We start from the raw sequence: 24,097 nt of genomic DNA on the forward strand, positions 1-24,097 counted from the left end.
CTGGGTCAATTTCTGGGTTTTATATTCTGTTCCATTGTCTATGTGTCTGTTTTTGTGCTAGTACCATACTGTCTTAATGATTACAGCTTTGTAATATAGCTTGAATCTGGAATCATGATGCCTCTAGTTTTGTTTTTCTTCCTTAGGATTGTTTTTGCTATTCAGGGTCTTTTGTAGTACCATACAAAGTTTAGAATTGTTTGTTATAACTGCAAAAAATGCTGGTGGAATTTTGATAGGGATTGTATTGAATGTGTAGACTGCTTTGGGAAGCATAGACATTTTAACAATGTTGTTCCAGTCCATCAGCATGGAATGCTTTTCCATTTCTTTCTATCACCTTCAATTTCTTTCATAAGCATTCTATAGTTTTCAGAGTATAGATCTTTTACTTCTTTAGTTATGTTTATTCCTGGGTATCTTATCTTATTGTTTTTGGCACAATTGCAAATGGGATTGATTCTTTGGTTTCTTTTTCTGCTGTTTTGTTAGTGCTATATAGAAATGCAACAGATTTCTGCACATTGATTTTATATCCTACAACTTTGTTGAATTCATATCTTAGTTCTAGCAATTTTTTGGTGGAATTTTTCCTGTTTTCTGCAGAGTATCATATTGTCTTCAAAGAGTGAAAGTTTGACTTTTTCCTTGACAATTAGGATCCCTTTTATTTCTTTTTGTTTTCTGATTGCTGAGGCTAAGACTTCCAGTACTATGTTAAATAGTAATGGTGAGAGTAGATATCCTTGTCTTGTTCCCAACTGTAGGGTAAAGGCTCTCAGCTTTTCCCCACTGAGGATTATATTATCTGTGGGTCTTTCATATATGGCCTTTATGATGTTGAGGTATGTTCTATCTATCCTTACTTTGTTGAGGGTTTTTTTAATCAAGAACAGATGCTGTGTTTTATCAAATGCTTTTTCTGCATCTATTGTCAGGATCATATGGTTCTTATCATTTCTTTTATTAATGTGCTATATCACATTGATTTGCAGATACTGAACCAGCCCTCCCTACAGCCCAGGAATAAATCCCACTTGATCATGGTAAGCAATTTTTTTAATGTACTGTTGAATGTGATTTGCTAATATCCTATTGAGAATTTTTGCATCCATGTTCATCAGGGATATTGGCCTGTAATTCTCCTTTTTAGTTGGGCCTTTGTCTGGTTTTGGAATCAAGATAATGTTGGCTTTGTAGAATCGGTTTGGAAGTTTTCATTCTATTTCTATTTTTTGGAACAGTTTGAGAAGAATAAGTAATAACTCTTCTTTAAATATCTTGTAGAATTCCCCCTGGGAAGCTATCTAGCCCCAGGACTCTTGTTTGTTGGGAGATTTTTTTATTACAAATTAAATTTCTTTGCTGATTATGGTTCTATCCTAATGTTATATTTCCTCCTGTTTCAGCTTTGGTAGTTTGTGAGCTTCTAGGAATTTGTCCATTTCTTGTAGATTGCCCAGTTTATTGTCATATAATTTTTCATAATAATCTCTTAAAATTATTTGTATTGCTGTGATGTTGGTTGTGATCTCTCCTTTTTGATTCACAGTTTTATCTATTTGGGTCCTTTCTCTTTTCTTTTTGATAAGTCTCACTAGGGGCTTATCAATTTCGTTAATTCTTTCAAAGAACCAGGTCTTAATTTGGCTGATCTGTTCTACTGTTTTTGTTTGTTTGTTTCTATATCATTTCTTTCTCCTCTAATCTTCATTATTTCCCCTTCTTCTGCTAGCTTTAGACTTTATTTGCTGCTCCTTTTCTAGCTCCTTTAGGTGTAAGGTTAGGCTGTGTATTTGGCAACTTCCTTGCTTCTTGAGATAAGCCTGAATTGCAATATACACTGCAATATACTTCTATCTTAGGACTGCCTTTGCTGTATCCTAAAAGTTTTAGATTGTCTTGTTTTCATTTTTATTTGCTTCTATGTATTTTTTTTTTATTTCTTATTTAACTTCCTGGTTAACCCATTTATTCTTTAGTAGGATGTTCTTTAATCTCCATGTATTTGAGGGCTTTCCAAATTTTTTTCATGGTTGACCAAGTTTCATAGTGTTGTGATCTGAAAATTTGCATGGTATGATCTTGATCTTTTTGTATTTTGTTGAGGGCTGATTTGTGACCCAGTATGTGGTCTATTCTGGAGAATGTTCCATGTGAACTCAAAAAGAATGTGTATTCTGCTGCTTTAGGATGAAATGTTCTGAATATACGTTAAGTCCATCCAGTCCCGTATGTTATTCAAAGCCATTGTTTCCTTTTAGATTTTCTGCTTAGATGATCTGTCTATTGTTGTAAGTGGGGTGTTAAAGTCCCCTACTATTATTATATTATTATCAATGAGTTTCTTTATGTTTGAGATATATATATATATATATATATATATATATATATATATATATATCTTTCAAGTTGGGTTCTTTCAAGTTGGGGGCATAAATATTTACAACTGTTGGATCTTTATGGATATACTCCATAATTATGATATAATGCCCTTCTTTATCTCTTGGTACAGTCTTTGTTTTAAAATCTAGTTTGTCTGATATATATATGGCTACTCGGCTTTCTTTTGACATCCATTAGCATGATAGATGGTTCTCCATTGCCTCACTTTCAATCTGCAGGTGTGTTTAGTTCTAAAATGAGTCTATTATAGGCAGCATATAAATGGATCATGTTTTTTTTATCTGTTCTGATACCCTGTGTCTTTCAATTGGAGCATTTAGTCCATTTACATTCAGAGTGATTATTGAAAGATACGAATTTATTGCCATTGTGTTACCTGTAGACTTGGTGTTTCTGGTAGTGCTCTCTGGTCCTTTCTAGTTTTTCTTGCTTTTGGTCTTTTTTTTTTTTTTTTCTCCACCCAAAGAGCCCCTTGAAATTTCTTTAGGGCTGGTTTAGTGATCACAAACTCCTTTAGCTTTTGTTTGTCTGGGAAACTCTTGATCTCTCCTTCTATTTTGAATGACAGTATTCTGGATAGAGTATTCTTGGCTGCATATCATTTTCATTCAGCACACTGAATATATCTTGCCACTCCTTTCTGGCCTGCCAAGTCTCTGTGGACAGATCTGCTGTGAACCTGATCTGTCTTCTGTTGCAGGTTAAGAACTTTTTTCCCTTGCCACTTTCAGGATTCTTTCCTTGTCTGTGTATTTTGTGAATTTGACTATGGTATGTCTTGGCGATGGCCAGCTTTTGTTGACTTCAGTGGGAATTCTTGGTACTTCTTGGATTTTAATGTCTGTGTCCTGCCCCAGATTGGGGGAATTTTCAGCTATAATTTGCTCATATGAACCTTCTGCCCCCTTTTCTCTCTTCATCTTCTGGGACTCCTGTGATATGAATTTTATAATATTTTAATAAAGCACTGAGTTCCCTAAGTCTGTCTTCATAATCCCTGACCTTTTCTTTTCCATTTTTCTTTTCTTTTCCCTTTTATTTTCAGCTTCATTATTTTCCATAATTTTTCTTCTGTATTTATGGTCTCTATAGTTATATCTTTTCCAAAATGTCACATAATTGGAATCATTCTGTATGTAATATACATTTAACATTAATCCATGTATTTTTCTTGTTTGCTAAACTTGTTTCTTTTTTTTATTCCTAATATTTCATTGTATAGTTATATCACAGTTTATTTACCTATTCACTAATTGAGGGAAATCTTGGTTGCTTTCAGTTTTTTATAATCATGAAGAAAGTTGCAACAAACATTCAGGTACAGATTCTTGTGTGGACGTAAATTTTCAAATCAGTTGAGTAAATATCTAGAAGTATGCTAAAGAGTATGCTTGCTGGATTGTGTGGTAATACAATTGTATATATGGTAACACAGTTGTATGGTAATTATGTTTAGTTGTGTAAGAAACTTCCAAACTGTCATCCAAAGTGACTGTACCTTTTTGTATTCCCATCTGCAACGAATGAGAGTTCCTGATGCTCTGTACTTTCACCAGCAATTAGTTTTGTGATGTTTGTTTGTTTGTTTGTTTGTTTTTAATTTTAGTCATTATGCTAGATGTGTGGTGGTCAGAAAACAGGTAATTTTTCAATGTAGGATAATTAACAAAAGGCAGTGATACTGTTCAAAGACACTGATAACCACTGACTTTGCCTCTTCCTCACAGAATAAGGATTGGCCTCACTCCTAAGAGGTCTATTTCAAGACCCAGAAGAACTCGTGTTTATAAATGTTCCCTTGAATCAGTGATTCTCAGTCCTATCACACCCAGTGCTCCCTTACACCAAATGTTTGTAATGTCTTCTTTTCTATGCCAAAGTGAAATTAATCAGTAATATAACCTAATTACATGTTTTTTAAAATAAATATAATGTTCATAAAGAAGAAATTTTTAAAGTAAGTTAGATATTTCAGAATATAAATGTATAGTTATAAGTATATTAAAAGACAGTCAAGCAGTCAGGTATTAGTATCTTCTTGAAGAATCATGTGAGAAGATCAGAAGTCATTCCATACAAGACATATGGGGATATTGAAACAGTCTCATGGGTGGACACTAAAATAAAGTCTAGGATTATTCTTGTGTATAAAAGAAAGAGAGCTTATTTGTATATAATGGAAAGGAGCAACCCCAGTTGAAGTAGGAATAACATGCCAAGATAAACTACAGACTGTTGAAATAGAAACAATGAGGATTTATGATTCTTGCAAATGAATTCAGTATTACAAGTATGGTGTTAATTTCCTATATTATGACATAGGGTATGATAGTGACAAAATGTCACATCTCCTATTCTGAAATCCCATTACGTGTGGGCATATGTTTAATCTCAGCTAAAAAGGCCTGGAAGGCTATATTCTTCAATAAGCAATAAGGATTGCAGAATAGATTGGAAAGAAGCCTTAAAATAAGAGGTTATCGAGAAATTGTATGATGAACCATTAGGGACAGAACTGTGGTGAGAGCTGAAAGCAGGAAAACCCCAAAATAATTTCAATGCTTTATCTTTGTACTACAAAAAATAACATAAGATGGTAAGAATGTGAAATTTTAAAAACATTTTTATAATGAAATGTGAGATCCCCATGAGTTCCTCTATTTTAATAATATTTGGCATTAAGTGTCTTAGAAGGAGTCCTAAAGCTATTATATATTTGCAATCTGCCTTGTCATTTTTGCAGGAACTGTACTTCTATAATATGAAGCCCTTTTTAACTAATATGCATTTGAAAATGCTATACAGTGTTAGTAGACAGAAAATAAAAAGTAACTTATTCAATTGTTTTAACATAGTCTTTACCTGATTTAAGCTTTTCTCTTTATAACATCCTTCTTTTAAATTATGTTGACTTGTGTTACAAATGTACATAAAATCTTGTCAGTATCTCATTAATAAAGTACCATTAGTTTATACTTGTAGTGGGTTTAGCACCTGGGATATTAAAAAATTGTTTAGGAAGATAACATCTTGTGTGGGATTGTCTTGTGTGTTTTATAATATCTTATATCCTTGGCTCCAACCACTAAATGCCTGAGCCCCCATGTCTCTGTCCCCAGTCATCACACAACCATACATGTTCCCATGTTTCCAAGATGCACCCTCTGCTATAGTACTTGCCTGGTTGAGAACCTAACTAAATCAAAGATTCCTACTCTTTCATGAGGAATATTATAGGTTTCAATCATTTGAGCCTGTAGAGTGAAGCCTGGAGAAATAGATTCTGGAATGATTTCCTGGTGGCTGGAAAGGCCACCATGTGTTTGATGAAATGAGAGTTTGGGAGCTGAAGTTAAATGATAAATGTCAGATTTTGCTAAGATGGATGTCAAAAATGCCCTTGAGGAATAAACTGGCTATTAGCAAGAAGAAACTTAGGTCAGAAGTGAATTTTGCTCTTGTTTTGTTGTTGTCTTTCAGTCTGCAAAACTGGGTTAGGATGAGGTAACCAAGAAGAAAAGGAAACTAATGTGCAAGCAGGTACCATGTGCCAGAAACTCTATTGATACTCCCATATCTAATCTTCATAACAGCTCTTTAAGGTGGCTACACTGTTCTCACTTAATCCTTGCTTAACAGCAGAGGAAACTTGGGTTCTGAGCAATAATGTAACTTTTCCTATCTCTGTTGAAAAACAGAATCTGCCAAAAAGAGAAACAAGAAGAAAATTGGATGTTGGAATTGGAGCAGATTGGAATATTAATGCTGTTGAGTAGGCAAGCAGACTCTTTAGGTGAGAGATTAGTATGTTTGTATAATAGTAGGTAACACTGAATCTCCTAACCTGATCTAAGGTCTTCCGTCCAAGTGGTAAGAATATACCTTATAGGTAGGATGTGTACAAAATACATCTCCCAAGTCTTTAGGTTTTTCTGCAATTTAGGTTTTTCTGCAATTAAACATAGCAAATTCAAAGAGGGAAGTTCTACTGAGCTCAAATTAAAGATTCATTGTAGGTAAAATGAGTTGCTTTCTGAGAGGTTATGGACAGAAAACATTTAAGTGTTTATTTCCTGTGCTATCTTTGGCAAGATCTACATTTAAATCAGTGGGGCTTGTGCTTCAGTTCTGGAATCTTACAGGCAGTGTGCCGGAACATGCTCTTACCAGCTCATGGGGGCCAATTGTTACATTTTCAGGAGTTTTGCCATCTGTTTGTTAAATCATTGATAGTTTGAAATTAGCTCTGATGGGAATATTTACATCACAGAAATCAGCAAACCCTACAAATCTAGCCCCTCCCCTTCCTTTCCAGAACTAACTGTTAAACATTTATCTGCATACTACTGCTTAAAGGTTATGGAATGCTTCCACTGTGGTCATTGGCATTCACTTGTGCTCAAGGGATCTTGGGTTTCTTCGGGTATCTTTCTATGGCTTAAAATCATTGGCCATAGGACAGATACTGAAAAAATTATTTGCTCCTTTGTATTAACCCACTTTCAGTTGGGATAAGAAAAGTAACTCAGTTACTAATTTTGGGGGAGCTCTCTAGTGCAGATGGTCCTGTTAATCAGTTTGCAGCTCATTATCATTAAGGCTCTTATTATTTCTACTTATCCTTATTCTTTACTCCCATTGCCCTCTGCTGTCACTGGCCAACATTCTAATCAATATAATGTTTATACTTTTGTGTATATTCTTATAAAATGTGCACTTTTCTGCATATATATATTAACTTACATAAAGTTTATCTCATTCTATTTTATTCTATTTCTTATCTGTTACATACAGAACTAGTATTAAAGATTCTAAATTTGACCATGTTTTGACCAATTGTCCTCTGGTACTTTCCCATCAAGTGGGAATTCCCACATTCTTTCCAACACTTTACAACCATCTAGCTTTCTATTTCCAGGCTAATGGGTATAAATAAAGTGATATCTTTTCTTCATCTACATTTGTTTGATTACTAATGAGTTAAGCATCTTGTTATATACTTGCTAGCCTTTTGGGTTTTCTCTTATGTAAATAGCCTATGGATATCTACTTTGCACAACTTTTTTTCCCATGGAGTTCCTGTCTCTTTATTGTACATTCTAGACATTAATTTCTTATCAGCTTCAGTTCCTGCAAGTAACAGAAGGAACAAATTTAATTACCTTTAATGTCTTGGCCCTAAAACTAGAAGCCCATAATTTTATATTGCTTGGTGATAGTGTACCAAGAAGGAAACTGCTCCCGTTACCTTGCCCTCCACCCTCCCCCTTGGTTCTTTTATCAGTTAAGACAGATTATATTATGTCGTAGTACGAAACATTCCCCATACTTTTGTAGCTTAAAATAAGCAGTATGCCTGAGTGAGAAATGAACATGTCAACTGTGGATCAGCAGAGTGGTTCTGCTTGTCACAGTCACTCAGGGACTGATGGATCAGCTACCACCTCAAGCATTGCTGGTTGCTAAGACAATGGGTAAGAGAATTCTGGGGGGAAGGAAGGGGAGTCTCGCATCAACAATTCCATGCTCGGTCTGGAAGTGACACCTGTTGTTCCCAACTCATTGGCTGGAAGTGGTCATGTGGCCTTATCCATTTCCAAGAGGGCCTGGCAGTACAATCCTGTCATTTTACTAGAAAGAAGAGAGATACAAATTGTCAACAAAAAACATTAATATCTGCCTTTCTGGCTGAAACAGCTATAGAAATGCAAAGATGGGTGGAAATTAAGATGGACACACTAGTATTTCAGCAACATTTGACTTTAAAGTGAACAGGTTTTTCTCTTCCTCATTCTTGAAGCCTCCCCCTCCCCTTCACTTGTTTTTCTGTAGAATCCTTTGTTCCAGGAACTCAGTATTGATATTGACATCTCGCTGACCTCAGTATATACTTAGTAACGAGACTCAGATGGTTGGCGCCAGTGCTTGACCATCTTGAGACCACCTTGAAGACATGGCGAACATGGTTGGCAGCACGTACCAGATTCCTATCAAAACCACCCAGATCCTGTATTTTCCTGTAAAGCCCCTCAACCTTTTACCCCAGGCAGGTCTGCAGTTTTGAAGGCATTATCCTGCTACAGCTTACTTCGCCTGGCAAAGTAATAAAACCATCATTCCTCTTTATCTCCAAACTCTGTCTTGGTGTTATATTTCAGCTCTGGAGCACAAAGGTCAGTGTTCATTGATTTGGTTGCCACCAAATATGCTGGTCACCACTTTCTGTCCTGTAGCCAAAACACGTTTGACCTTTCTTGAGAGACAGAACCCCAGACTCACTTCCAGTCAGTGCATCAAACTCAAAGCCAAGGATCTTTGAGTGATAAACACAATTCTTTACATCAGGTACAGGTGTGTGTTCTCCATTATCTAGAAACCTATGCAACAAGATGACAAGTTACTAGTTTTTCACACACCAATATACATTGTTGGAATACCAAAAAGATAAACAATATTTTTCAGACTGGGAAAGAATGGGACACTTGGGAGTCAATGGCAATTTTAAAATCACCCTGGGAATGTGTTGTGAGGGTCTTTTATGCTGTAGGTGGGGGATGTTTCTAACTAGGGTTCAGTTGTGCTTCCTGGGAGGAACTTCCAAGTCCATTGTTTTCCAAGGCCCTTGGTTTCAGCCTTGGGGAGTTTCTCCCTTCTCCGTTATCTTTCTTGGCTACCTTTGAGGAGGGAAGGAGAATATATCCTCCATAGACGGTGAAGAGCTTTCTTAGCCTGTGCTTTAGGGACTAAGGGTCATTTTAAAATTCAAATAATCAATTTAAGTTTCAAATTTTGGTTAGTCTTGTGGTTCCTTGAACTACAACTACACATGTAATTGGATTCTCATCTATTTGATTCCAATCAGAAGCATGTGCCAATAGACTCGTCCATAATTATTTTCAAGACTGGGATAAGTTCAATCAAGTGCACAGCTTGAACCTACAAGGATTTGGTGGGAGAATCATAGACTTTGTCTCTTCTCATCAAGACATTTTGTCCTCTTAAAACAATGTTGTGGCTATTATAACCTTAACCAGATCTATGCTCCAAGATAGCTGAAACCATTCACAAGTTTTAAATTTCAGGCATGCCTTTCACTTGGTTCTTTCTATAAGGTTGAATCCTAATAAGCCTTTTTTGCTCAGAAGACTTCTCATTTTTATCTATTACCAGTTGGATATGAGAAGCAGCGCCTCTCCCAATCCTACAAAGCCAGGACTTTCTGGATCCTCACTCTCTCCTTTCATTGTTGGTTACAAACCAGCCAACTCTTTCCTGAATTAATCTAGTTTTTGTTTGTTGAAAAATATAGCCAGTGGCAATTAAAGTTCCAATCTGTTTCCTCAGCGACGCAAGTTTATCAAGCATATATATTACATACCTTCCAAAGTGTCACAGGTGACAATTTTACCAAATGTTTCACCACTGTATAACATGGGTTGTTATTTTTCTAGCCTCCAGACTTTATTTAATTGCTATTAGTCCCTCAGCCAGTGTCCAATAATTTGAGATTTTTGTTACGCTGACACCCCCTTTTCTAAGTGCTTGTTTGTATAATGATCCAGGTGTTCTTCTTTCCAAGATGGGTGATTAATGTAGCAGGTTGCTGTGAGGTCCTGCTGCTTACTGGAATGTCTTCCTGTGTTACTGAATTAGAAGGAGAAGACAATTGATTCATTTTCTTTTAAGGTCCAATATTTCTAAGTAAGTTACCAAAGATAACATGTTAAAGTAACACGAAATGAATATCTAAAAACAATATATTGAATATCTCTTTCCCCCCTTGCTATAATCATAGCAGTCTTAAAGATATTCCTCACATGGTTTGCCTCATTGCCTGACCCCTCCACACAGATATGAAGAATAAATGAGTAACTTGGCAATACCTGTCTTTTGTCAACATATACTTGCATAATCAGAAATTTTCAAGGAATTGAAAAGTATTGAGGCTACTCAGGCTCCAGCTTCATGGGTCTGTCCTTTCAAAGACCCTTCAGTAATTTCAGACACTAAAATACTGGAGTACAGATTTTTTGGGAGATAGAGAAATGAATGATACTTCTATACCATGGGGGTTGGGATAATAGTTTCTTCCATAAGGCTGAGGGAGTTGATGCCAACTTGATGTTTAGAGTTTGTTGACTAATAGGTCTCAGAGTCATCCAGTACTGTCAGGGCATGAGAAGGTTGCAGATGGCAAAGAAGACTGCATAGGCTAGAGACAGCCAAGATGACCCTGAGTTAACCACAGCCCTGGGCTTGGCATCCAAGAAGACTCAAACTCCCCATGAACCAGGTGGTCAACACCTGATCATTGGGTACCAAAGTACTAACTCCATAAGATTGTCTGATGGAGCAAAGTGACAGCATCAAAGAGAAACTCATGAGATCTCTATGTAGAGCAGGGGTTCACAAATTTTGACTCTAAAGGGCCATATAGTAAACATTTCAGGCTTTGCAGGCTATATGTGATCTCAGTCACACGTTTTTATTTTTCCCTTCTTCCTCTCCCTACACTTCCTTTTTCTTCTCTCTCTCCTTTTTCTTTTCCTACTTCTGTTCTTCCCCTTTTTCTTTCACAACTCTTTAAAAATGTAAGAATCATTCTTAGTTCCTGAATCATACAAAATCAGGATGAAGACTATATTTGGCCCAAGGGAGAATCTCTGATGTAGAGGAAGTGGGCCAAATCTCTATAAGACCATGGATACTAGGAAGCTACACAGGAGGTAAGGGGCCATCTGCAGGAAGAAATTGATGCCATGTGATGAAGTCCTTATTGGTCAATGTCTGTGCTAAAATACCAAATCCCAAGGCACCAACACTTATGCATAGAAAGATGTGGTTATGCTCTTTTTCCCTCCCACAGCTGAATGGACATAATTTCTGAGCAAAGATAGAGGAAGCCTGAAAAAGGATCTTTAAATAAACAGAAATGTAATTAAATGATTTTGAACTTGGCTGGAAATAATCATTGAATTGGACCACGTTTTCTACTGCTGAGCAGAAGTAGGGCTCCAGAGCTAAGATGAAATTGGTTACAGAGATAGTTTCAATTATGTTCTTTCCATATTGACTTTCAATCTATACCTGGTTTACAAAAATGTTTGAATTAGAGACAATACATTTCTGTCTGCCATTCTCATGTTGAGCTATCAAGTTTGTACACTGCACATTCCAGACCTCTTTTAGTCTGTGCCGTACAGGTTTTGTACTCCTTTCTCTCTATGTATATCCAAACCTCTAATAAGAGATGAAGTTATTTATCTTGGAATCCTCAATTATTTTTTTTTAACATTTTTAAAGTTTATTTATTATTTATTTATTTCAAGAGAGAGAGCACACACACAAGTGGGGGATAGGCAGAGAAAGAGAGAGAGAGAGAGAGAGAGAGAGAGAGAGAGGGAATCTCAAGCAGGCTCTGCATTATCAGCACAGAACCCAATGCAGTACTTGAACCCATGAACCATGAGATTATGACCTAAGCCAAAATCTAGAGTTGGACACTTAACTGACTGAGCCACCCAGGCACCTGAAGGATCTCCAATTGTTTTAGCCACTTTATAAAAAAGAGGTAAAATATAATTCTTAAATAGTTCATTTTTTGAGAAATTTTCTAGACTTTTAAAATTGGGTACTTTTCAAACCAACTCTGACAATACAAAACCCACCAAAAGATACTGTCAAAGTTTACTTGATTAGAAAAAAATTAACACTATCTAGGCTGTAAGAAAAAATTGAGAATATTCTAATTATTGGAGACATTTAGGTTTTAAAATGTATCAAAAGTTCAATTATAAAAATAAATTTCAAAATGACCCCTATACTTGTTCTTTGTGATTCTTAATGGGGAGAGCTACAGGACAAACAAAGAAGCCCTCAAATCTTGAGCTGATATCTAGAAAGGGTTATTTGACTCTTAATGCCTTGGGTATTTTGGCCCAGGAAGTAGTAACAATCAGGCTCACCTTTAGGGCAGATAAACTCTTAATTGCAGATATTGCAGTATAATCCTGGGAAGAATCCTCTTATCGTTTTGAGAAGTTCTAGTCCACAGGCCTTTGGTCTTTAGATCTTTTCTTTTGAAGTTCTTTCATTCTCCTGAAAGGCTCAGAACAGAGTTGTACAGGGCTTGAGTCAGGTTGGCATGTGATGGTATAAATCAGGTTGGGCCTCATGGGATCCCCAGGGCCAAGACAGACAGGAACTCCAAGGCTGGGAGATAGCTGTCGAGAGGGTGTGTTTACACCAACTTCTTGATGGCTTGATGCTTTTACTGTCTTTAATTCTGAGTCAGCTCAGGTTCCCTTGCCCACTTCTATCCTGCCTCTGTAGTACCTTAAAAACTGAACATAAGGAGATTTAAAATTGGACTTGCATTTTATCTCTTGGTTTCATGTCCAGCAAGACTGAATTCCTAGATTTACCTGGGAGTCTTCAGAAAGATTTGAATCAACTATTTCTCAGAGATGGGTTACTGTCTTAGCAAGATCTCCCTTCATGGGAGGTGCATCTGGGAATAATTCTGTCATAGTAGCCTCCAGTCTATCCAGTTTTCCTTTGTTTGCCCAATCCTTGGGCAATGGAGAGGATGGCAATTAATGACTCTGTATAGCTTGTTCAGATGATTTGGGGCCGAAATGTCTACTTCATTCCACTGTCTGCTTTCTCCGAGGATTTTGCATCAGCATCGACCTGCAATTGAATGCCATTTTAAGGTTTAAGGTTTCTAGCAGTTGTTAAAAATTCTGTTAAGAATTTTCTCACTTTTCCAGAGGCTTGGGAATTAAGAAGGACAGTGAAGTTTCTGAGTCAAGGATAAAGTCTTTCATGAACCTTGAATAATTGCCCCTGCAAAATATCTTTCTTTATGAGTGGTTAGAATAGATATATTAGTATGGCCTAGGTAGAAATCATGAAGTTGTAGAGTCTCTTTTCTTAAGTTATGCCATTGTTATTGCTACAGTTTCAACCCTTCCAAAAAATAAATATTGTATTACTACTACATATTTATTGTCTAGGCAGACAAGTTTATAAAATTCATTTGGAGATGCTCAACTAATCCTGTCATTCATGTTTTGGTGTATATCACCTTTATAGGTTTTTCTTTTTATCTTTTTAGTATTATGTTAATTATAGTGAAGCATGAACTGGGCATATCCTCTCTTATTTTAGAAAAGTTTTCCTGTTACTATTTAGTATCAGAGGCAATTTGTCCAAATTGTAATGAAGTGTATCATGGAGGATTTTAGCAAGGTCGATTTGAAGTTGTCTGGAAACACTAGGCATCCTTCCTGGATTTGACAGATCTTATCCTCATGAATTTTAAAACTTGATGATTTCCACTTTTTTCCAAAATGCACGGTCTAATTTTATGCTCCTGTTTATGGACTCTTTGAACTTCTTAACGGACTTTACTTATCTGTTTTGTAAGGGAGTATTTGTGTTAGAACAGTTTGTTTAGCAGGGTGATCTGCTATTGCAATCTCCTTTACTATAGACCTCTATCTTGATAACAACCTTCTTGGGCAGAAAACATTTGTGTTTCTATGGCATTTCAAAATCATGAACGACTGAACTACTAATGAACTATTTCAAAAGCATATCAGTGATCAGTGTGTATGTGTGTTTTATTTATTGGCAATTTAACTTGCGTTTTGTATGACCACAAGTTCAACCACTTGAACTGATTTGGCTTCTGTTAAGGGATAGGGTTCTACAAGAGAATCTAGAATAGTTACTGCATGTCCATCTGGTATTATTACTTTTCCCTTTTAAGATAAAACCCATCAATAACAAAACAGTCATAATCTGGTGTGGGCATGTCCAAAAGATTTTTTTCTGGGATAGATACTTCTCAAAGTATAGAAAAATAACCATGAGATTCTTTCTCTTTCATTAGTTCAAGTTAATCATGTTACTGGATTAAGAATGTTAAATCAATAGATAGGAATATAAAGAGGAGAAAATAACAGTATTTGACAATTAGTTCATCCTTAACAGAGAGTGATGGATGTCTTCAATGAGCAACAGGGGCTGTACTGCATGTGGCACTTCAGATTTGTAGATGATCATATTACTCCAAGACCTCTGGGAAAACAAATGTCAAGAAGAAATTAGAAGCGCAAGAGCTTTATTGGAAGTAATGATCCTCTGAAATATAAAAGCAAGAGAGAGGAAGGAGCAGTCAGGTAAAGTCTTTAGTCTGTGAAGCAGGGACAATACTTGTCAAAGAAGAGAAGAAATGAGAATTGAGAATGAACTCTGGTTCTTGACTTGAACACTGTGGCGGATCTCAAAAGCACAGTCCTTGGAGGCTGTCAGCTAAGTGCACGGGTAGAAATCATGGTGGGTTTTCTCTTTAGAGGAGGTACTGTGAAACTACATTGCTGTCACAGTCCACGCTTATACTCTGCAGATTCACTGAACACAATGGAAGCAGCTTTTTAGGGTTCCTATATACCTCTCTTCCTGAGTAGGGATTCAGGTAGGAGGTTGGTTGGAATAACCATAGCCTTGCCATAGCCGGTGGCTTTGGGGCAATAACACAACTGATATGTTGCAGACTACTTGACAGATGATCAGATTGTGAACTGTCCCTGAGGAAAACTGTAAAGGAATTTTGTCTTTACAAAATGCAAATATGAATGAAAGTTTTCTGATTGGGACAAAAAAGAAAACATTGTTAAATCCATGGTTTCAAACCATGTACTTTGAAGCCTTATTAATCTGCTAGCAGTGCTACCACATCCAGCACAGTGACTGTGGCAGGGGCTCCTAGTTGGTTGTATAGTCTGTGGTGTAGTAGACTATGGGGCAGGGGCGGGGAGGGGGGTCATTTACCAGGATCCAGTCAATTTCTCTAGGGCCAGAGCGGCAAGTTAAATGAAGATATAATAGAGACCACCGCCCTTGTATCCTTTTTGGAATGTGCAATTGTTTTATATTTCCTTGTCATACCTGGGGTGGGGGTATTTCAGGGACTTCCACTTGGCCTTCCCCTCTACGATAGCTCCTATCAATAGAACAAGGACCCAATGTGAAGGTTATACCAACTGGCAAGTATGTCAGTTGAGGATTATACATTTGAGGGTTAGGGAAATGATGACTGCATGTAGAACAGATATAGAACAGACTGAGTGGATATACTGTAAGTCAGTGCAATCTATTTAGTAGCTGGGGTTTGCGTGCCCCACTCTAGCAGTGGAAACTTTATTCTGTTCTGTGGGTATCAGTGTCAACGATGAACCTTTGTCCAAAAGTCCTTGAAATGTCTGGGTGTTCCCCTTCCCCATTTTTCAAGTAAATGGCCATTAATCTTGTTGGGAAAGGACTAGTGGAACCCTTAGTAGGTACCTACCATGGTTTTGCAAAGTCCTTCCTCCTGAGGACCCAGTCATTTCCGTAGCCAGTGAGTTCCAGATCTTAAAAACTATTCGGGTCCAGGAACTGAGAAAAATAATAAGACTTTAAAATGAGATGACCACCTTCAGCCTCCTGCTCTTTTATTCTTGACTTCTTTTGTTTGTATGTAGTAAGCAGCACCCTCACTAACTGCTAGTCTATTTTGTCTGTAGAGACACTGCAATTCCTTGAAGGCTAAGCCCCCTTAGCTGCCCCTCCAAACTTGCTGGTCATGAAGCTAAATTTGACCCCCTGGTTTGTGGTATTTAAGCCCCCACCTCTCTCCTATTACCCCCCATTAGCCTGTGTTATTAATAAGCCAAATCCTGAGACCATGTTTCCTCCTCTTAGCCCTGACTTGAAGAGGAAAGGAAATGCCTTTTAGAGATGCTAGTGTCCCTTTCTCCAGCACATTCCTAATGGCTTGTTGAATGGTGGTGTATTCTGAACCCTGCTGTGGAGCATAATCCTGTGGTGAGTATTCTGGCCTCATATAATATGTTCATTCCAGCAAGTCTACTCCCCTGAGCCTTTTAATCCCTTTTTCCAATGCGTGTCTCAGCAACTCAGACCTTTTTCCTTCACACAGTATAGATGGACCAGCACTTCCCCAGGTTCCTAAGAACCATCTAGCAGCATGCTCACTGCAAACTTAGGGTCCTTGCCATATCCCATTAGGAGCCCTCAAGTAAATAAACTCTCATTTATCCAGTCTGGCACCCTTGGTTAAACTCTCAAAATCCATTACAATGGATACACCCCTTGGTCTTGTTAATAAAAGCTATATAATTCTTACGGTTCCTTTGCGATCTAATCTCTATCCTTTCTTAGCAAACCTGGCATAACCCCAGATGGCTCATGCTGGCATTTAACCCTAGTTATCAGCCTTAAAACCAGAGCTGTAGGGGCCGAGGGCAGGCAGCCCCAAGATGGGCTAGTTTGGCATGAACACTGTTTGGAGTTAAAAACAATCAAAACCCAGCAGAGTCAGGAAAAGTTCTTTACTCAACCCCCCTCAACTGCCTGCCTGTACCAGGAAGAAAGCTATTAATAGAGATTCCTCTTTACTGAGAAACTTATCTGCATAACAGGGTAATGTTTCTTTTCTAAAAATCACCTTTCACCTTCCTGCTAATGGTCTTCCTTCCCTTTGTATCATCAGACTCTACCCCTCTCCTTAGCTCCTGTGTCATGTTGCTTCACTATCCTTGGAATTCCCATATCTGTGTGGATTCTCCAAATGTATGCTATCAAATTTGGTTTTCTCTTTTTAACCTGTCTCATGTCAATTTGATTCTTAGTCCACCTAGAAGGACCTTGAAGAGTATAGAAAATTCTTCCTCTCAACAACACAAAATGGGGACATTTCTTGAGGTGGGCACCAGATGCCTTGTGAGGAAGAAACCTTCTAAGTATCTTGCTGTATGAAGTCAACATTAGCCTTCAATAGGGAGGGGATGGCCAACTTTCTCGGCTCTGATTCAGGGTGTCCACAGAGACACTGTCCTCAGGGACACCCAACCATCTAGATACCCTCTTGCCATACTTCCCCCCAACATGGCTTTATCCTTAACATAGTAGACCCTCTGTTGGATGAGTTTTCAATAGTCTTTGAACCCTCCTAACCTTGACTGTCAGATTAGGTGTTTGTTTCTCAGTTGTGCCTGATCTCTTTCTGAAGAATAAAAGGGCCTCTTTCTAAACTATTAAACAGCCCCCATGGTTCTCACACTTACTTTTAAACTTTTTAACTGCCCTACAGTGTATCATTTCCCCTGTGTAGTTCATCAATGAAGCAGCAATAGCCAGCCAATTCTACTTTCCTTGTATGTATTGTTACCCTTATTATCTTATATATGTTGAATAGTCCCACTGTTGTTAGCACTTGGGCTTCCTTTTGCCTTGTGTCAGGGAGTAGCCTTGCCGCACATGCCACTTAGAATGAAGTCCTTATTACCTGACGAGGGACCATAAAGCAAGCTGAGGGCAAAGCACAAACTAGCATATTCACCCCCTACTCCCCAGGAGGGATATGTGTGATATTCCTCAGGCACTCCTGGCTGCCCAAGAACTAAGGACAGGACAGAAAACAAATGTTTAAACCAATAGAACCTCTATCAGTTTACAAATATCTTACTACAATTACAAGAAAAAGACAATCTTATCAATAGCCTAATGTCCAGAAACTCCCTACTGTCTTAATGTTAATGCTTTGCTAGAGGGAAAAACAACCTTAGCTAGATAATAGCCAGGCCTCTAGAAATCTATGAGTTGTTAGCATATGAAAATCCCTTTAAGAAACTTCCTCTTATATATATATAACTCCACTGTATATAACCAGTCACCCTTCACGACCATAGTGCAGCTCTTTCTGCCCACGGGTCCTGTCCCCATGTTTTAATAAAATCACCTTCTTACACCAAAGATGTCTTCGAGAATTCTTTCTTGGCTGTCAGCTCTGAACCCCCAATTACCCCCAAACCTCATCACTACCCAGCTGGTGACTGAACCAGTTCCCAAACCCCATTTTACCACCTTTCTTGGGCCACTCCAAGTACCAATTGTGTTAGGTTATGCCTTTTAAGAAGCAGCACTAACAGCACTTCAACTAGTCTAAGGGTTAACTTGCCTCAAGCTTATGAACTCCTTGCTTACTGACCTAAGTCCCTTCATCTGTAGCAGAACTGTCTTACATTCTTTGACACTTGCAGACTACTAGTCTTGAGGAATGAAGGGCCACTTTACCAGAAGATAAGGGCTGACTACATTCGAAAACAGCTGCCATGGATGTCCACAACTCTGTTCAGGGTCATGTCAACTTATGACTAACCACCTGGGCACCTGCTTCTCTTACATGCAGCTCCCTTCCCTTTTCCCATGCCTTCCCTTTAAAACACTCTAGATTTGCCAGGATGGGGAAGATGGTCTTTGAGATATTAGTCTACTATCTTCCCAGATTGCTGCCTTTCCAAATAAAGCAACCTTTCCTTTCCCACCTCACTTTTCTCTAGTATTGATCTTTGAGTGGCAAGCAGTCAAATCTAAGTTTGGAAATAGTTCTGTGTCCAGTAACATCACCAAGACATCCAGAAATGCATTAATTTTATTGCTGGTAATGGCTGTGAGACATAAAGGGGTAAAGAAGCAGGAATAGGGAAAGCCTTTAGACTACAATTCAGGTCTGACACTTATGAAACAAGGCAGGGAAGAAATGGGGATTGGATAGGAATAGCATGCAACAGAGGTGCAGCTTTGAGAGTCTCAATGAGCCTGACAGAAAGCTCCAGAGCAAAGATTGTCTATCACAGGAGGCTTGTACTGGACAAAATATCCACACTCTTGTATTCCTGTTTCTCTGTGTCATTGGGAGCTGTCGGGGTAGGGTTGTCTGATTCAAATACAGCAACAAATCCTGAAGATGCTACAACTACTGGTTGTCAATGACTTGCACTTCTCATTACAGGCCCTCAAAGGGAGATCTGAGCAATGCATTTTGCACTGTCATGCTGCTAAATGAGGTATGTGCTAGAGGCTAGGCCTTACTTTTTATATTGCAGATTCTATATCTGGGATCATTTCCCTTCTGTTTGAATAACATTTATTAGAATTTACTTAGTGGCTTTATTCTGGTTGTAAAACAGTTTTGAATGCTCTTTTTCTTGAGTATGTATCTAGGTATAGAATGATAAGTTCTCTTTTCTCCCCCACTTTAAATATATCATTTCATTGCCTTCTACCTTCTATGATACCCTTAAGAGTTCAACCATCATTCTAATTGCCTTTATTTTGTAAACTATCTTTCATTTCTGACTACTTTTTATAGTCTTTCTTCAACATTTATAACGTGTGAGGATGTGGTTTTATTTTTATTTTTATTGCTTTAGATTGGGAGTCTTGGCTTTTTAATAACTACAAAAAATATTTCGCTACTATCTATCTTTTCGTCATGCTTCCAAGTCCTTCTAGAAGTGCAATCAGACAAATGTTAGACTTTTCATTTTATTCTCCATGTCTCTTCTTTATTGTATTCATAAATCAGTCCTCCTGGAATACATTTTGGAAATTTTCTTCAAATTATATTTCTAGTGTAGACAGCGTAAATAAAATTAATCAGATTTTTAACTCATATTCTGAATTTTGCATTTTATGTACTGTATTTTTTCCTACTTATTCTATTTGGTTGTGTTTTAAATCTCTTGGTCATTCTTTAAAATCTCCTTTTCCCAGCTCATTTTCAAGGATCTCATTTCTTTAAACATACTTGCTTTTCACTCTGATTGTTAATTCTGATATCTGAGATGTTTGTGAGTCTACTTCTGCTAGTTCTTACTCATAATATGTTTTCATTATTATTTGTGGTTTGTATTTTTATGCATGTATGGAGATCCTCCATTTTCTTGGAGTTCTCTCTGTGGAAATTCCTAGAATTCTGGGTTGTTCAGTTTCTCAGTAAGGATTGATGTGTTATTTTCTCGGTATCCTGGAAGTATGACTAATCCTACTGAGAAATTAAATTCTGTGCTTGGGGTTTCCTTGGACCACACAACTAACTTGAATGGAGACAGTAAATATGAAGACCAGACTAGTTTATGTTTATGTACTCTCAGAAAAGAATTTATCTTCATTTCCCCATAACTTAGTGCCAAGTTTGAGAAGGCATGTTTCCTTGACATCATCTTTTCTGGCAATGTTCCTTTTTTTGTTTTTGTTTTTAATATCCTGAAGAAGTCAAAATTTTGTGCAGTGATATAGATTCCCTAGGTGGATGGGCTGTACATTTATTTCTTCCTCGTATTAGCTCCCAAAGAAGTAACTTGAGAATATCCAGTGTTCCACAGAAACTGACAGGTTGATTTGGTGCCTACTTATTTGGCATTCCTGGTTTTAAATAATTTGGGGAGTTTTTCATATTCCTTAATTCTGTACCAATCTGTTGACACTTTATAAAAGATATTTTTATATTTCTATTTATTCTATTAAATATTCCCTCCTTAGGGAGAGACTGTTTAGAATATTGAATCCACCATATTTCTGCAAATAAGAAATACTAATAGCTCTTTATCCGTTAGTTTTTCATGGAATCCCAAATTTTTTCCAACTGTTTTTCACCAGAAAGTAAGATTGCATATTTTGGCAACTGGATACTTTAAATAAAACCAACTTTAATAAAACTCTAACTTACCCCAAAATATTCTTGTGAAAAAAGCTTCCCGTTGAGGAGAAGGAGAAAAGGTAACGTGTGCCAAGAAGAAGCTGTTTGTCACAAAAGCGTTTTTGTATGTGTGTGTTTTGTTTTTAAGTCAACTTGCTGTTTGCTTTGTTATCCAATACAATCTCGATGTTAACAAAATGTTTATTTCTTTCTGGCTTATCCATATTTTGTTCTCTTAGGGCTCTGTTTCTTACTGTTGATCTTCTCTCTGTTCGTTTCCATCCCAACGGAGCCAAAATTCCAAGCTCTTGTGTTGGGGCGGCATTCAGTCCATTGGATAATAGAAATATGCATTTCTTTTTTTTTTTTTTTTTCAACGTTCATTTATTTTTGGGACAGAGAGAGACAGAGCATGAACGGGGGAGGGGCAGAGAGAGAGAGGGAGACACAGAATCGGAAACAGGCTCCAGGCTCTGAGCCATCAGCCCAGAGCCCAACGCGGGGCTCGAACTCACGGACCACGAGATGGTGACCTGGCTGAAGTCGGACGCTTAACCGACTGCGCCACCCAGGCGCCCCAGAAATATGCATTTCTAAGGTTCCCATTTACATTATCTTTCCTGTGAAAGGTACTGAAGGACAAGAAATTTTCTACTGACCCCTGCAGGACCTTAGCCCCAACTCTCCCCTCCTCCTGATTGTACCACCAATGGCTGCTCCACAGCCTCACTCTTGTTCTTGCATCTTGTCCCATGATTAACACAGCCTCAGTTTCCCATATTTTTCAAGGTTTGAAACATGAAATCTGATCTTCTTTAATAAAGTCTATGAAATTTTAAATGTCTTTCTCCTCTAGAACATTCAGTTTGAACACTTGTCACAGAGCAACTTTTAAAGCAATTGCTTGAGTTTACACCTCTTTTGTTCATTAAATGTTATTAGTGACCAGACAATGAGTATTCTTGGCACTAGGATGACAAGGTGAATAAATATGACCTTTGCCCTCAAGGTTTTTTTGTTTTGTTTTGTTTTGTTTTAACAGAGAAGCAAAGAGTTCCTATGTGATTTGAGACATTCTTCACATTTCCTGGTAACCAAAGTAATCCAAGTTTGGGTAAACTTAAACTCTACAAATGATAGGAGAAAAGAATAATGAGGGTGCATCTGATTCATCTGGAGATGGTAAGCTTATGTTTCTGGCCATGGAAGTTTCTTCTACAATACACAGACAAAACACATTTCCACAGAGGAAGACATATGATCTTCACATAAAATAAGATGCTTTTAAGGAATCTGATCCTTCAACTCCCTTCCAAAATGGGGAGGGAGATTCTGGCAAATTTATATCTTCCAGAAAAATAGGTATGTGAAAGTTGGATGGGTTCATTTACTGTGTTTAAGGAAATGTAAATGTTTTAAACAGACCACTGGGGTGGCAATCAAGTCACCATATCTGAAGTTCCCCAAAATGTAAGAGAAAATATTTACCTTCAGATTATTTTGACTTGTTAGAACCTCAAGGCTGAACCAATCAACCTCAAGGGTTTTGACTATATACCTTGCAATTGTCTCCAGCTCTAAAACTTCAAACTATTTAATAACTTAAGAAATGATCATTGTGTACTCCATTGTTATAAAGGTCTAAAATTAATTAAAAGAGTTCTTCACTCAATAAATTATATACTTTTGAAATGTTATAGATTTGCTTATGCATAGCTCTTATCTGAGAATTTAATATATGAGAAATAAGACTGTGTGTACATTACACCAGCTGTGTACCTATACTGCTATTTTATAGTAAAGGAAAACCCGATTTGTGATTATGAGAATGGAGCCCTGAGTTTTCCTTGTGGTGGCTGTAACTCCCTTATGCTCTACACCTTGGCTCTGCTGGCAGTGCTCTCTACTTCTGTTCTGCTGGCCTCACTGTAATTCTAGTTCACCCTGCTGTGGAACAATAGGGGAAATGGGAATAAAGACACCAGTAATAATGACAGCATATTATTGTATTATTGCAGCAGTGTGCCCCCACGCCCCCATTTTTTTGGTACCACAAGAGAGTATCATTTAGAAGAGAGTGTTTGTATGTGTAACCATTCTATTCCTATTAGGTAGATATCAAGTGTTATCCTCATTCTGTCACTGAGGAAATGGCCCTATTGCTGGGGATTGGCCCAAAGACACACTGTAAAATCACAGTAATATACGAGGAACTAGCATTTTATTTTTTTTATTTTTTTTTTTTATTTTTTATTTTTTTATTTTTTTATTTTTTTTTATTATTTAATATATGAAATTTACTGTCAAATTGGTTTCCATACAACACCCAGTGCTCATCCCAAAAGGTGCCCTCCTTAATACCCATCATCCACCCTGCCCTCCCTCCCACCCTGCCCTCCCTCCCACCCCCCATCAACCCTCAGTTTGTTCTCAGTTTTTAACAGTCTCTTATGCTTTGGCTCTCTCCCACTCTAACCTCTTTTTTTTTTTTTTTTCCTTCCCCTCCCCCATGGGTTTCTGTTATGTTTCTCAGGATCCACATAAGAGTGAAACCATATGGTATCTGTCTTTCTCTGTATGGCTTATTTCACTTAGCATCACACTCTCCAGTTCCATCCACGTTGCTACAAAAGGCCATATTTCATTTTTTCTCATTGCCACGTAGTATTCCATTGTGTATATAAACCACAATTTCTTTATCCATTCATCAGTTGATGGACATTTAGGCTCTTTCCATAATTTGGCTATTGTTGAGTGTGCCGCTATAAACATTGGGGTACAGGTGCCCCTATGCATCAGTACTCCTGTATCCCTTGGATAAATTCCTAGCAGTGCTATTGCTGGGTCATAGGGTAGGTCTATTTTTAATTTTCTGAGGAACCTCCACACTGCTTTCCAGAGCGGCTGCACCAATTTGCATGAGGAACTAGCATTTTAGTAGACATTTGAGTATCTACTATGTGCTAGGAGTTTGTTAACGAAATCAAATTTCTTTATGGAGCAAAATTGCCAATGCCAGGGGGAAAGTTGGGAATGGTACTGAGAGAATATAAGGGTCTGGTAGATATGGAGTCTCCCTGAAATGAGAAGATTCAGAGGAAGTCTTGTAATATGCACTTGAAAGATCAGGTGACTGGT

General features: G+C 37.6%; 1 long non-coding RNA gene across 2 annotated transcripts; it reads right to left on the bottom strand.

Annotated features, from left to right (window-relative positions):
* Positions 1-12,661: 12,661 nt before the first annotated feature.
* Positions 12,662-21,224, bottom strand: LOC132683755 (uncharacterized). 2 transcript variants are annotated; one of them, XR_009612362.3, is made up of 3 exons: positions 20,990-21,224; positions 15,764-15,852; positions 12,662-13,098 (listed from the first exon to the last, which is right to left on the bottom strand). It is a non-coding gene; the product is annotated as an uncharacterized LOC132683755 (long non-coding RNA). The 2 variants fall into 2 exon arrangements; XR_009612363.2 differs by lacking the exon at positions 12,662-13,098 and adding an exon at positions 14,259-14,493.
* Between the last annotated feature and the right edge of the window lie 2,873 nt (positions 21,225-24,097).

Source organism: Panthera onca, chromosome C2 (assembly GCF_046562875.1).
Source record: "Panthera onca isolate mPanOnc1 chromosome C2, mPanOnc1 haplotype 2, whole genome shotgun sequence".
Taxonomy (NCBI): domain Eukaryota; kingdom Metazoa; phylum Chordata; class Mammalia; order Carnivora; family Felidae; genus Panthera; species Panthera onca.